Genomic DNA, 13701 nt, shown 5'->3' with positions numbered 1-13701 from the left:
GATTGATAAAAATATAGCAGGGACCGGATACGACGCTCTGCACTTTGGTCTGGACAATGTACAAGGGCACTGGTTGCAGTGGCCGTCTGTTCTGCCTCCTGTTTCACGCAGGTAAAACATAAAAAAAACACATTCATTCTTTTAGTTTTAGTCTTTGTCTATTGCGGGTTCGGTTACATAACGCAGAGCAATGAAATGGGTAAGTGTGCAATACTCCAAGAAAAACAGGCAGCTTTTAATATTTTGCCTTCCTCTTTCTTCTGTTGTTTGTGTAACAGTATTGCACAGGACGCGTTCTGAGAGTGCTGTGCTTTGTTTTCAGCTCGATATTTTTGTAGATGGCGTAAGGCCGGAAGCGAGTGCCATGTGGACGTAAACCATGGACCCGAAGTTTTTTTTCCGCCCACTGCCTTGGAACCACGGCAATTGTAACCGTGCGGATCTTGTTTTGTGCTCGCAAACGCTGTCTCGACCAGGCGTGTTTTCTTCGCTGGTACTTCTCGTTAATGTTTCCCTCTTTGGGCTACAGCCAAATGGATCTGGAAAACCTCAATAGATCGCACTATTTTTTTCTTGGACAAAGAAGAAAAATTTTGCTGATATATTTAAAAGCTACCTCTTAAAGGTTGCAGTGACAGCGAAATTTGAGCAAAAGTTGTGCCAGTCAAAAGAAAGAAGGGAAAAGAAATTTGTGCCTATTTTAATTGCGGCCATGGTTAAAACATATCTACAGTCTTATTTTCGGGCAAAATTGCTGCTTACAATTTTCCACTGCGTCTGTTTCAAACCAGAGAAGACTGGTAGTGTGTGACATTAATCTGTGAGGATGAAGATAAAATGTAACGCACAGGTTACGCCTTCGATATCTTATATCTTTACCAGTGCTTTAGTGCACATATTCAGATCTGAGTGATTGGAAAACGATTATAGCGAAGCCTTCTCCGACATTTCACCTGAATTTCGCCTTGTAATACGCATTGGGCTTGGCCTTTGTATAAACTAGTCATTTTTTTCGATTACAACGCGATGCCGCACGAAACGCATCCTTAGACCTCATAGTTGCTGTCGATCTGCAATTAGGTCGCATGCAATTAACAAGGCATCACAATAAGGCGCGGCAATTATTAGCCGTGCTCATTGGGCGCAACCGCCTTCATTATTGCGCACGCGTAAAAAAAAACAAGTAAAAATAATGTCGGCGTGCCCGCGCCGCCTAAGACGCAACGGGCGTGTGCATCACAACAGTATGGTCGGTGTGCACTGGGTGTATAATAGTGCACACCGTTGTAATCCATTTCACTGGAGCCGTTCTGCGCCTAGAAGTCGGAGGCTAAACCCATCCAGAATCTACAAAACTACTCCGAACTCCTCCTTAATGGCCGCCTTCCGGAGATAAGCCAGTGCAGGAAAAATTGCGCTCAGTTTTTACGCACAAAGAGCTTTGTCATTTCTTCAGTCAATTAGTCGACACCCTTTTCAGCTTCACCAACACTGCGCGGTTTTATTCATCCAGAAAGTTGGCAATCCCTATTCGTGTACGGCGACGCCGCTGTATGTACTGAGTGGCGTATGTCGAGGGTAATAATCCCACGAACAGTGAACTGGAGCTAGAACCAAGACAAAGCCCTTTGCTGACGTTCGTCATAGCTTGTTAAGAGTTCCGGAACAGGACAGTGACCGTGCTCGCTTTCAGGTGGTTGCCATGGTCACAGCAAACGTCGTTTGTGGGTAAGTCGCCGTGAACGTGCAAGCGGGGCACCTGCACTCAGAAAGAAAACAAACAAGAAACAGAGGGCCGAATGCAAGCATTGATTATCCTTATATCACACGAGAGCAAAGAAGACTGCTTATGTTGGGATGCTGGGCATCAGAGGCGCGGTTGGCCTTACTCAAGTAAAGCACAACCTGGGACAAGTTGAACAGATGGAAGTGGCCGGTAGCCCCTGTCGGTCAGTTCACGCTGGCTTGATACGTACGGCAGAATTAAACATAACTGTAGCGGCAGCAGAAACAGATAATCATAGACATTAGAGAGTTTTAGTATAGCGGGCTTTGCGTAATTGCGTGCATAGCGGAATAGCGGGTCTAGAGTGCGCATGCGCAGAACGATAACGGGGAAATAGCGTTAGCGTACGCACACAATTTTCAGAATTTAGCGTTGCGGCATTTGCGCTATAGTGTACTAGAATTAGGAGTAGTGGGGCGAGTGAAGTTCCGCGCCAGCGGAGCGCGTGAAGCAGGCGGCGCCGAAATCTCAGGCCGCCGCGCGGCGGCGCTGCTGCGCCTTTCACTTGGCGACTTGGCAGCCCCCTCATACTCCGGAGCTCGCTGCGATAGGCGCCGGCTTGTTACACGGGGGGCTCGCTCTGCCTTGGAGTGCATGTTCAGTGTGTCATGCTCTGTTGTGCTGTTTAACATAGGTGTAATTCCCCAAATTCCATCGTCAGAAGACAATTCAGTGCACCCCGTGACTTTCTCCCGGAAACAGATAGGGGCCATCCACTCACCGTACGAGAAAGGGAACACTTTGCGCGGCAATCTTAGCACATGCACTCATCTACGTAGGGTACGCGCGCTGGTTTCAACAAGATCGTCGTGGGCAAGCGTTTTTCCTCCGTACGTTAATTCATGTGCGTCTTGATTTCATCTCTGCTGCGCTGTGCAGCCCATGATATTACGAGATGAGCGAACCTCGGCGGATGAACTATTGTTTTGCTCCTGGTTGTAGGACCGGCTACAGTGGAGTGAGGGATGCTCCGAAGTTATCATTATTCGGGGTTCCTGAAGACGAAGTAAGGCGCCGCACATGGCAGCGCAACTTGCACCGTGCGGACAAGCCCCTGGAAATGACGGATGCCGTGTGTGAGCTGCATTTTGAAGAGAAGTACATATTAAGTACATATTAAGAAGAGAAGTGCATATCATCAACGGCAAGAAGGTGCGCATACCACGTGGCAGGGTATTTCTTTCGTCAGATGCAGAACGAACAATTCTGCCTAGCTTCCCGCGTATCTGTCCAAAAAGCCCTCGCGCGAGAGGCCATCAAGAAAACGAACGTCTTCGCAAGTGCCCAGCTACCTGTCGGCCAAGAGGCAATGCACACAAGTGGATATATCACCGATTACTACGTCCCAGAATGACGAAGCAGCGGAGTTATGTGAGCCTCGCGAGAATTGTGTGTTTCAGCTAAGCGAAGTCCCTAAACCATCTGAGCTCTGGCCACTGCACAAGTTTTGGAACTACGATGGTGCTGCTTTCGTCCACAGCTCCCTCAATTGTGAAACACACGCTATCAGCATAGAGAAATCTGTGTTCATGAACTATGGAGAAAGCCCAAGTACAGTGCTTTGCCGCACGTTTGTTCGCAAGACACTGATTTCCCAAAAGGTTTTAAGCTCACTGAGCGAAGCATCTCCGACGTGATATCGCTTGTGAGGCAAACATTCATTCATTCTAATGCTCTTGGGTGCAGTGCACACAAGGAAGAGATCAGCATGAAGGTGGTCTCTTTCTATGTCCTTACGCGCTAGCATGGAGGTAGTTCTTTCCTTCCTCCATGCGCGCTAGCACTTTCTCGTCAAAGGACTGAACAGCGAAAATAGCGCAAAGGGAAATAGCCAAACTTGCTAAGGTGAGCAGGAGTGTGTAAAATTCGCGGCAGTCAGTTCAACCAATGCAGCTTTGCGCTTTCTCGGAAATATTTGCGAATTATTGCAAATAAAGACTTGTATATATTACCAATGAAATCAGACTTTTCACATGGCTATGTGAGCTACAGTGAACGCACGCCAGCCATAAGTCACACGGAACGTTTATGACTTTACAAGAGAGGACTACCTGCCTTTCTTCCATAAATGTCTAATGTAAGATTAAACCTCGTAGAGCCCGAATAACTTCAGGAGCAAAGCTGCTTGATCATCAGCTACTCGCCGAGCTGCTGCGAGCGAGCGCGCGCTAGCCAGGTGAAGGGAGCGGCAGCGCCATCTGTCGGCGTCGGCGCAAACAGCTTCAGCCCGCCGCCTTCCCTCGACCCACTACTCCTAATTCTAGTACACTATAATTTGCGCCCTTAGCGTGGAAACATGGCGGCGTCCTTTCAAGCGACAGCCGCCCGCTTCAGCCGATTCAGCAGCTCTTGCGATTCCGGTCGGCATGTTTACCGGCAACTACTGGTGTTTTTGCTTTTCGCTATGACTTACCTTGCTTCGACGATAAAGTTTAAGCTGCAATTCAGCCCTGTTTTTAAGATACGCTCTCGATTCTGGAGCGCGCAAGCCTAATAGCACCTCCAGCTGCACTGCTACCGTCTGCAACGGCCTGAAACGCAGCAGAAACCTAGCAAAAACGTCTGGAACGAGACAAAAATAGATTTGGAGGCTTTTCGCGGTGTTTTATGGACTTAAATTATGTAAATAAAGTTTATATTAAATTTACAAAAGTTTTTTTAACATTAGACGTCATGTGATAACAAATATTCTTGCTCCAACGGCTTGTAGTTAACATTGCCTTTACTAGATGGCGCCACTATTTTACGTTTCTATTTTATTTTTTTTAAATTTCGGGGTAATTTTGCAGACGAAAATGAACGCTGCACTAATAATTCGTTTAACAAACTCGGAAATATTATACTTTGGCAAGTTAGCGGCAATGTCAACCAGTTTAGAAGGAGCGTTGGCATCCATGTCAAGCAGAAACTGTCTGTGGGGATAATTTCCAAAAGGTAAAGTACTTATTGAACTGTGGGGATAAGTTGCTTGCGGCACGCTAACGTAATTTCCCTTAGGTCCGCTATCACGCTAACGCTATACTAAAACTCTCTATTATCCTTCGTGACGCTCCACTCTCAGGGAAGAGCAACAACGCCGCAGTAACACTGAGGAAACTAATTGTATGTTGAGTTCGGAGGACAGGATTAATGACGGGGTCGTCCTTTAAGCATGTAGTCAGAAAAGAAAACAACCGGAGATTTTCTTTCTTTTGTGATAGTGTTATGACCGTGCGTATTGAGACGAAGATGGGCCTTCCGTTTTCAATATCTAAAGCAAAAAAACAAAACAAAAAAACTAGCAGACAGAGAAAAGTACAACATTCCACCCTGCCCTTTTAATATGTTGCATCAGAATCACCGCAAACGGTCCGACTGTTACCTCTCGAAACAGGTGCAGTGATTTATCACTGACCAGTGTTTGTGCATGGTATCAGCAATATTTAATACCTTTTTACAAGCTACCTACAAGTGGTGTTAGTATACCAGGTCAAGAATTTTTCAGGCTTTTGATATGTAAGCATGCTCAGTGACTAACTGGCTACAGGAATCCATGGTAGAGAGAGAGTGTGGTAGATGGTCCTCGGCGATCACAAAATGAACAAGGGAGGGGAAAACCTCAGGTTGCTTGAGCCAACGTTTCGACAAGGGGACTTGTTCGAAACGTTGGCTCAAGCAACCTGAGGTTTTCCCCTCCCTTGTTCATTTTGTGATGGCTACAGGAATGTAACTTGGGCATTCATAATAGCAAGCTAAGGACATATAACCACTTCGGGCAATAACATGCGTACCACATTTCTGAGAATTGATTCTATACATCGCTAATGCCGCATCGCAGCCACAATTAGAACTAAGTAGCATTAACCTCAGTGCTTTTTAACAATGCAAACGAAGAGCAACTTCAGTCGTCGTGACCTACGAGGAGCGTTGGCATATTTAGATTGCGACGTAGCTAAAACGGTGAACCCCTTTGAGTCGAGAGAGTGCCACTTCTTTGGTACTCTGTGGTTTTACTGCCTCCAGTTTTCCCCTAACTTCCGATCCTCCTGAAACGCGTGAGAGCAAAAGGCGTAGAACGACTACCGAATGCAATGCTTCGACTGCAGGTGGATTTCGCTCTTATTTATGGCAGTAGGCAATTCAGACGAAGCCGCCTCTTCGGGTCACCTCATTTAGATGCAGCAGCTTACGTCTAGCCATAAAGGACATGATGGCCAGAAGAACGCGCATCTGCGTATTGGAGTGAGCGAATAAGTAAGCCGCATGCTGCAACGGCAATAAGCATGGCCACCGAGCCAGTGGCGAAAGAGCAGGAAGCATAAAGGCATGACTACTGATGGTAATGAAGAGAGAAAACAAAAGACATGGAAGTCATCAGGTTGTATAGAATAGGAATGGAGCATATTTTATGCATTAGCCTATGCGCATAATGCACTTAACGTTCGCGTTTCCGAGCAGAAGGCAAATGCAACATCTTTATGGCAAGGGAAGAAAACAGAAATCGTAAAATCCAAATCGACAGCGCTGGTATTTCTGCACAGAGGAAATTATACTCGTCGTTGTACGGAAGGTTGTATTACTGGTTTAGATCACAGTCAGACAATTACAATTTCATCTGGTGGCTTGCAATGCTGGCTTAGAATGCAGTGAGTTAATTTCACCTTGTAGAATTATATACATTGCCAAATTACAAAAATGACGAATATTTTCTTCCATAGCGTTACCTTACACTTTATCATTATGTCAGGGTTAGTATTACTAACTTCAGTTGTTCCAGCAAAGCAGTTGATAATTAAGAAAGAGGAGACATAACATTTCAGGACTGCTTTGTGAAAGATTTAGATTTTCGCAATTTCGTGAACAACTTTCAGATTTGCACAAAGAAAACCCAGATTTTGAAATTAATTGCAATTAACTTCGCAGCCTATTCAGATCACCTTCTCCATAAAGAGGTCCGTTACTTAGCTTGCAGTATTCCTCTCCTTGCATAACATTCTCTCGGCGCAGGCTCCCCCCCCCCCCCTCATCCACGGAAGTAGCAATGTTGGTTATCAAGGCAGACTAATTATAGTTTTCGAGCCTAAATATGGTATGAACACTTGTGCAAAACAGAAAGAAATTGCCGTAAAACCACGAATAGTTTTCACAGAACTTTACAATATACAACACACTGCGAAAAAAATGTGGCTCTATGTCTTGTCATTTCTCACCTAATGTAGGTAGCAGTGCCCGACAGCAAGCAAAACAGAATTCGCTCTCAAAATTACGCCCTTGAAAAATGTGAGTTTTCGGAGAAAAGGAGAACTGAGAACGTTTCTATTTTCTTTAGGTACATATCCGTAATAAACCCCTAAAGCTTTCAGCCCCCCTTGAAAAAAAAAAAAATTCACCCGAAAAGTTACTGAACGAAAAATTGCCAAAGCTCACCGCAGCTCTCATAACCTCTCAACGACAGTGGTTACTACAGGGCCCGGTATATACGGCAATCTGTTGTTTTGCTCGCAGAAAAATGAGCACCGCTCTCAGGCATTGGTTTTCTTCTTGAGGCAGTATTTTAGTTAAATGTAGGATTCTGACTAGAGTTCAATGAAGTACCAAGAAAACAACCATATTATGGTCTCGAAACAGGGGATAAAGCAAACATTGCTACAGAACGCAGCGATGCTAAACTCAGAACAACATATAGCGCCAGACATATCTTTGCTCGCTTGTTTCATAGCGTGGAACCACAGCTGTTTCTCGCCCGGAGGCGGAACCATTACTTTCGGCTCTATTTTAGGAATGTCTAGATAGAAGTTTTGGGGTGCAGCAGAGAGACATTGAAAATGTTCATTTCAAAGGCAAGACGTGACTTTCATTTGGGACGGCCGCTCGCGGGAAGATATGGAAGCAAAGCAAATGTGTGACTTGTTTATCAAGGTAAGCCCGCTTTTTAGTCTTTGTGGAAGATACGAGGCAGGAAAGAAAGAAGCGGCATTTTTCGTTCTCGCAAAACGATTTCTCCCGCAATAGAAGCCCGCCGTGTTTCTTGTACACAAGTACACTCCTATTTGAAAGACAGCTACTGACCAGAAAAACTTCCTTTTCTTGTGGTACGCTAGTTGGTCCGCATACCATAAGCAAAATTAGTTTCGGATTATAGCATGAAATAAAAAAGGTGTATACATACTAATTTGTTCATTGCAAAATCCCTCACGCAGGTTCCACATTTGGCAAGGGATGGCCTTTAATCAAATGCATACCACCGCTCACGTCTTCAAATTTTACTGCCATGAACATTATGCGTCTGTTTCAGACTGGAGGCTGCACTACTTAAATCGCACCATGCTTCTACTCGTTTATATTTCAATATAATGACATGAAAGAAAAAAAAAGACGATTTAGAGGACGCTAGGCATCAGAACAAATACTGCTGGTCTATGGAATATAACGTTCACATTTCTGTACATCAGGTCAGTCACCGTAAAAAAGATGACGGATCTACAGCAGATTTAGCATGGCCTTTGGGTAAATAAACTGCCGCAGTTCCAGGTAACTACAGTCACAACGAGCACGCATTATATGAGAACAGGCGGGGAATGACTACGCATGCGCGTGTTCTGAGCTTCCGGCAAACTTTTTCCGTCACGTCAATACTAATAGACAAGGCGATCAATACAGAGCCCAGCTTACGCATTTTCTTATATCGACTCATACTTGGCTTGACACAACTTTATTCATTGAAGAACCGGTATGGAGTGAGCGGATACGCGGGAAAGTGAAGCGCCGCGTTAGAGGCCGTAATTTAAAATTCCAATATAGCCACTCTGAGCTTCTCGCAAATACATGTGCTTGCTGTAACAGCAACGGTCATTTCATAGCTGGCTTATCCGGATACGTCAATAAATTAAGCTAATGAAATTTTAGCGCTGTAGTTGCGGAGTATGAAAAACAAGATTACGTCAATGCGTCGTCACATAGCCGCATGTACATTTGGTTGAGATGAAATGCTCTAATGACGAGAGAACCCACACACGTTTAGTAGCCTATGCTTTATGTAATGTATCCGTCTGTCAACTCTTTTAGTAGGCAAAACTTCGTCGTCGTCAGTAAATTTCTCACTACACAATGTTACTCCATTGCTATAGTGCCTAACGCCCTATTACTAATCATATAATCTTCGATTCGGGTCATTAACATCCTTTGCTTTTTTTTGCTTTTTTAGTGCTTCATAAGGGTAGAGAACGTACGCAACATGCACAAGAGGGAGTTTGAAATCACTGAAGTTTAACGAACTTCAGAGCAGCATGCCTGCTTGGATTGCAGAGCTGAAACTTCCGCATTTGAACTCTTAATATAATTTTCGAAAGACAGGAAAGAGCCCGCGTTACCATCCGTGATGTGCAGAGTTTATAATTTTCTTGGTGTCGTCAACGTTATTGTATTATAGCCGACGCTGACCTCTCGACGAACCTAACACTCCAACGCTGCAAGTTTAGACACATAAAAATGATTTGCATGTCTCTTATACTGGGTGTTTCAGAGAAGAATTTAAGTAATGTTCAGAAATAGGATTTTAGAGGTAAAAATATGGCTTTCACGGTATGGTGTTGCTAGGTTTGGGCGACACCAGAAAACCAGAAAATCATTTTAACTAGTGAGCGGATTAATTAGTTTCCAGCAATCAACACTAACTATCACAGTTAGGCGCCTGGTTGCAATTGAATATTTGTAGCCGGTCATTAGTAACCGCCATACCAGATTCTATAATTTCGAAAACGCGATTACTCTCGGTGCTGTGGCTCGACAAAATTTGGCTATTTCGACTGCTTACGTGCATTGGAGAGGTTGCTTTGCCTGCATGCTCTTTGAATGTGCATGCATTTTGGCACGATGCAGCCAAAATTTGTTGGGCCACAGCGCCGAGAGCAATCGCGTTTTTTAAATTGTGGCGATTAATAACGACCGTCTACAAATCTCTAGTTCAACCAGACGACGCCCGGAGGCCGATCTATTGTGTGCATCAGAAACCGAGGGCACAAAAGCTCACGAAGCAGCCTGCGTCAGTGCCTCATTTCTTACCTCCACCCCTCATCACGCCTGTGGCCAGACATACACATGTGTGTAGTAAAGATGGCAAACGCACCGTGTCTGAATAAAATTAGGGCTGACTCTCCTGATATAATCGACAGGGCCAAAGCTTACACCAGGCTCGTAGACCGGTATCCCACATCCACCAGGTGCTACATTGAAACCAAGAGTACTAGGCGCTATGCTGAAACAGAAAAACTGTGGCAAGTAGCACCTTTACCTGAGTTGACAACTGAGTTTATGGCAGGACAGCGTTGTAGTCAAATTATTTTTTACCTTCCTTTTAGCATCGACTGGCTGTAGGGGTATTAAGCTTTAAGGAGTGTTTCCTTCAAAGTTGCTACAACAGTGAAATAGTCTGAAACCACATGGTGTCATTACAATACAGCCTAAATACCACGGAAATAAATAACAGAAGCCGTACGCAATATGAGCAGTAGTCTTGAACATCGGGCTTCGAAACTGTAGTGGTAGCCGGAGCAGCGGTGGAGACCGGTAGGCGCTTTCACGTTTTGCTTCGAACAAAGAGTCGTAGCAAAGTGACTAGATCGCTAGAGGCTGATATCGCCGTGATTTAATTTCACCAATGCTGATGCTCTCGCGTTTTGTACCTGGAAGCACATGACGATTACTGCCAGGCTTCATGGGGCTTTAGCTACAGGCTTCAGCTGCATGGATACGTGGCTATATTTAGTCCAAGCAGCAAGGCGTTGGCCGAAAGGAGCTGCTTGTTGAATGCTAGCAGCGTTTCTCTGCCCTCATTAATTCCTACCGAAGGCAACACGCAACAAACAACAGCTGTGCAACACAGCGTGAACGGATCTTCACGCTCTGAAGCCGGACAGAGCTTCACGGACGGAGGAGGGCTTCGATGGGCGCGTGTAGAGCGACGTTGGCTGCCGATTAACAAGCGACTCACGTCGGTGCCGCTGCGTTGTGCATACACGCGACCGAGCAGCGTCGTTAGTCCGAGCGCTCACGTAGTGCGTTACACAGGACCCGCATTTTATGATGCCAACACGGACCAGGAGCGAAGTGAAAGGATGAACAAAATGGAAAAAAAATTCGGCCTGGTTCACACCGACGTTGGCGTATGTGTACACCGACAACAACCTGAAGAGACATGCGTGCCACATTTAGTTTATTGAGCCAAGATAACACGACAAGCAGGCAATCTGGGCTAAATAATTTATTGACTTTGTTATTCGAGACCACTGAATGGTAAACAAAAGCCGCTGCGTGGAGCCGACGCCCACCGAAATACGCGATGGTGGAGAAGAGCGAGTTGGAGCCTGCAGTGGGCGATACTCGTTCAATGGCCTGCTTATAGGAAGCACAAGAGTAAAAGGCGCAGGAAACGCGTGTAACAGTTGCCCATACAGACTGCCTTTAACTTTATTCTCACGCACTAACCATTCGACGCCAAGCATTACCAACGTGAAATATTTTTCGCTTGTATCGGCGCGCGTTTCTTTTTGTGGTAAAATTTATCCTCTAGGAATTTATTTATTTATTCAGTACCCGCATCGACAACAAAGCATTACAGCAAGAGAGATTTCATTCGAAAAGAGGGTTATAGTAGATATTTAAACACTTAAATCCCGATAAAAAGCATCTAAAATGAAATAGCGGCTGCAAGAACTAATGGAGTCTCGAAACAGGGGTTTCGACTACCTATATTAGTTCCAATTAAAACATTTTCATCATCATCATCATCTTCAACAGATGTAATTTCCAGGGAAGATTCCAGCCAAGCGCTGTCTGGACAAAAAATCAATGCCGCGACACGACACCTTTAAGAGCAAGTTCCTTGATTTTAAAAGGGGGACCCTTGCTTTGAGATATGTAAGAAGGTGGTTTCATGTGTTTGTCTCAAATAATGGCAGTTTGGGAATGGTATTTGCTATAAAAGAATTTCAAACGTAGGTTTCTTCTGTGAGTCTTGAGGTCGGCTCACATCTGCTAGCATTCTATGTCTTCCAAAGTACACACTATGTTGTCATCACGTCGAAATCATTCTGTAAACCTTCATAGTCGCTATGATTGTTAATGGCTCTGCATGAGACACATCAGCATCAACCTGACTACGTCCATTCCAGGACAAAGGCCTCTCCCATGTCTCTCCAATTAACCTTTTCATGTGCCAGCTGCGGCCACCTTATCCACAGAAACTTCTTCATTTCATCCGCCCACCTAACTCTCTGCCGCCCCATGCTACGCTTGCCTTCTCTTGGATACCACTCCATTAACCTTAAGGACCAGCGGCTATATTGCCTTCGCATAACATGCCCTGCCCAGGGCTATCTTCTTTTTGATTTCGACTACGAAATCATTAATCCGCGTTTTATCTCTGACCCACTTTGCCCTCTCACTTCTTTTAATCTTACACCAATCATTTCCCTTACCATACGTTGCTGCGTTGTTCCCAATTTTAGGTTGAACCCTTATCGTTAAACTCCATGTTTGTGCCCCATATTTGAGCACTGGTAAGATAAAGCTGTTATATACTTCTCTGTGGAGAGATTTTGGTAGACTGCCGTTCATGATTTGAGAGAACCGGCCATAAACTCTCCACCGAATTCTTAGTCTTCTAGTTATTTCCCTCCCGTGATCCGGATCTGCGGTAACTACCTGCCCTAAGTAGTCGCATTCGCTTGCCGCTTCCAGCACCCCGCTACCAATGGTAAACTGCTTCGAAACCCAATTTAAACCCTTGCAAGACTGTTGAACCTTAATCTGGCTTGGTTCTCTGCATAATAGTTTTTAGACCTATAAGACATAGACAGTATAAGAAACAATAACCGGCAAACATCCGAAATGATGACGTAATGTTGGCAGTAATAAACAGTAGGAATGAGAGCGGCCTCAGCACTGAAACCTGGGGCAGTCTGGGATTGACTGGGGCAGAAAAACCTTTCAGACCAACCGACTGTTGGCGGAAAGAGACGTATTCAGCAATCCACATGTGCATATTGTCGTCCACATTATAAGCTCAAACTTTTCATACAAGTAAGCCACGCGGAACGACCGCAAAACGGCTTGCGAAAATCCAAGAAAACACAGTCAACAACTAGCTGCTTATCATTAGCCAGAGCCAAATCATGTGTGAATGCTATCAGCTGTCTAGCACATAAAAATCAGCGAAGAAATTCGTACTATCTGTTGTTTAGATGTTTACGCTTTCGCGACGAAGAATTAATTGCATGCTCCTTTACTTTGCACGGGATACTTGTTAACGACACCGGTTTGTAGCTCTGAATGTAGTTGTCTGGCCCGCTCTTTTGTAAAGATGCTACATGTACCTACTCCCTGTCACGGGGTATAGCTGCGTGGTTTAATGATTGTTGATATAACCGAGAAAAATACAAACATGAATTCCCTGAACAATTTCTGAGAATTGCAGCAGGGATATCAACAGGGCCACAGGATCTGCTCTCTTTTATATCATTTAGCAATCGATGAACCCCAGTTATTGAAGAGAACACCGCGGATATAATATTGCGGGAAAGAATATATTTACAGATATTCACAGATAGAAGGTAACAGCTGCGAGCGGCACCGAGAACTTCTTCTTCTTCTCCATATGAAAATGGCTCATACCCACGCGAGGGGATTGGTCAAGGTACGGTGGTGAATGCCAAGGAGGTATATGTGCGGGAAAAAAAAGCTAAGTAAAATAGTAGAATGTTTGAAATTAGAAAATATGTATGAATTGTTACAAATCTTTAACAAATAAACAAATTAGATAAATCAGGAATAAAATAAAATACGCTTTTTGGACATTTGGTGGAATTTTATATGGATTTAACAGGGTAAGCGACCAGTTGCAATGATGTAATCATGAAGGTAGCCGCAAACAGTGCTTA

At 44.6% G+C, this 13701-nt stretch overlaps 1 pseudogene; it reads left to right on the top strand.

The window, feature by feature from the left end:
* Window positions 1–2681: 2681 nt before the first annotated feature.
* Window positions 2682–3423, top strand: LOC149359013 (uncharacterized; annotated as a pseudogene).
* Window positions 3424–13701: the final 10278 nt, after the last annotated feature.

This window comes from Amblyomma mixtum, chromosome 2, assembly GCF_055824585.1.
Source record: "Amblyomma mixtum isolate Tamu chromosome 2, ASM5582458v1, whole genome shotgun sequence".
Classification (NCBI taxonomy): domain Eukaryota; kingdom Metazoa; phylum Arthropoda; class Arachnida; order Ixodida; family Ixodidae; genus Amblyomma; species Amblyomma mixtum.
Note: the sequence above shows the minus strand (reverse complement) of the source record. Positions and strands in the feature narration are given on the sequence as shown.